Below are 2,278 nucleotides of genomic sequence, written 5' to 3'. Positions count from 1 at the left end.
GGAACATGATGACCTTGATCCTGACTTTGAATCCTTTGATGTGACATCATATTCTAGAATTCCTTTGATTGCTTTGGCTTATGATGCAAGGATCATCCAACTTGTCTTCATTCTTACAGGGAACTCCTACTGGAAACACTGCTTGAGCGATCGCGACCAGAGCACCGTGCTAGAATATTACGGACCAATACATTGCATCGAAAATAATCAAGGTTACAAATACAGCAAGAATCATCATGTCTACACCAGATAAAACTCGGGCTGAAGAAATGCCGGAGATTAAAGTAGATATTGTTCTACCAGCAATTGAATCCTTTTTTAAAAGGATTACAACGGATCAATGGAGGTTGTTGAAATTAGGCACCCCTGATATTGCCACTGAAATACTGTTGGCAGAACTAATTTTGGAAATAATTAGATCTTTGTCAGCAGTCTTGTTGAAGGCAAATAGCAAAGATGTAGTCGTGACTGAAGAGAGTGTTCAGTTCAGTATGGGCAACATGCTCTCTCAGTGTTTCGGTAAGGTTTTAGACGCCCCTTGTGTCAGCTCAAAAGGCTTGACAAACTTGGTTGCTAGAGAGGTTGCAGAAAATGTCAACTCTGCCCTCTCCACCACTGGAGAGCCTGATATAATGCAGCATGTCACTCCTCCACACAGACTAAATGCTATGGTTAGTCATGCCTGCAAAATGTTGAAGTCATTTACATCCAAGATAAAAATCTTGTGCACACCTCGACCACGTAGGCAGAGGCAAAATCTGACCACCTTCTACCGCGACAACATTTTGGAAAATATGGGTTCGGATGACATGAATGACAGCGCTCCGTCAGTAGTTACTATTGAACTAGAAACTTCGGAAGGCTCATCAAAGGTCAGCTCTGAGACCACGACAGTTACAGCCATCGAAGGTATCCTTAGGGAAGAGATGAGCAAGATAATGGAACCTCTTTTGGATGAAGTGCCAGACCTAGAGTATGAGCAACTGAGATCTGAAAGCTCTCAGGAGATTTCAAGTTTTGCCAATTACATTTCTCAGTCACTTTCCAAGAGTTTGGACAAGACAGATGCTGCAGAAGAGAAGACGAAGCTCAAGCCGTCTATGGAAGAAATTAGGATTCAGATCAACACCTTTTTTGCAAAGAACTTCGTCAAGAGTTGGATTTATCGTATGCTGGGGCAACTGAAAGCCAAATTCCACCAGGAATCCAAAGTTGGAAGTGGGCAGTCAGTGCCGTCACTCCCAGAGGATATTGACTCTCTGCTTCAGCCACTGCAGGATAAAAAAATACAGGCTGGAAAAGAAGATGAATTGTTACAGCGGCTCAAGAAGTTTTCCACTGGTAAAGATTGGATATTCATTCAGGCCCTTCGTGACCTCCTTTCCAGTCACTTTTCACCTGGGATAACGCGCAAGACTATATTAACACCAATTAACAAAAAGGAATCTCGCGGGCCGGTTCCTCAGTTACGTCCAGACGTTGATGCGGAAATACAGAACAAAATGTGGAGTTTCATGGGACTGCTGAGATGGTGGCTGAACACGAGGGTCAGCGGCCAAAGTCAACAAGCTCTAGACCGATTGGAAAATGGGTCGGTGTCACCAACACAGTCACCAGAGCAAAGTGAAGATGCAGCAGCAAAGACATCAACAAACAAAGTGGCCATCGCAATAATAGTGCATAAGCTGGTTTCACGGACATTCAAGAAGGCAAAATTGCACTGCACCATTGTAAAAAGCAAGGACATTGTTAACCGTCTGATTGAAAAAATATGGGCAGAAGTCCAGGGTGTTGATTTTGACATCACCACGATAACATTGAAAACCCTTGACAAGGCCATTTTCAAATACCTGTGTAAAAAGTGGGGCTGTGCAGAAAACATCCTGGTCTCCATGAATACAGGAGAACCAGCACTGGAAAACTGCATTGCCTCCTTTGTCAAAGATCACCTGCTGAAGTCACCAAAGAAGTGTAGCAGAATCGCCAGGTTCTTGTCATCCGTGGGTAAAGCCTTCGCCAATATCTGCAAATGTGGAAATAGGGACGATGTTACATAAGTGAAATGTATTGCGTCCACTATGTTAGGGTTTCCCCCGGGTGCTCCGAGTGTTTCTCCCATATGTCATTAATATTAATATTGAAAAAATCATTAATTTTGAAGGAAAAAAGTGTTTTTTCCTTCAAAATTAATTCATACAGAGCTCCAGTCCTGCCTTAAATCCACGTCTCTACCTCGTCTACTGGCCTCCGCCCTTCGTGATGGAGGGACAGGGGCCAG

The sequence above is a fragment of the Etheostoma cragini genome, chromosome 14 (assembly GCF_013103735.1).
Source record: "Etheostoma cragini isolate CJK2018 chromosome 14, CSU_Ecrag_1.0, whole genome shotgun sequence".
Taxonomy (NCBI): Eukaryota; Metazoa; Chordata; class Actinopteri; order Perciformes; family Percidae; genus Etheostoma; species Etheostoma cragini.
The sequence above is the reverse complement of the archived record's forward strand: the minus strand, read 5'-3'. Positions refer to the sequence as shown.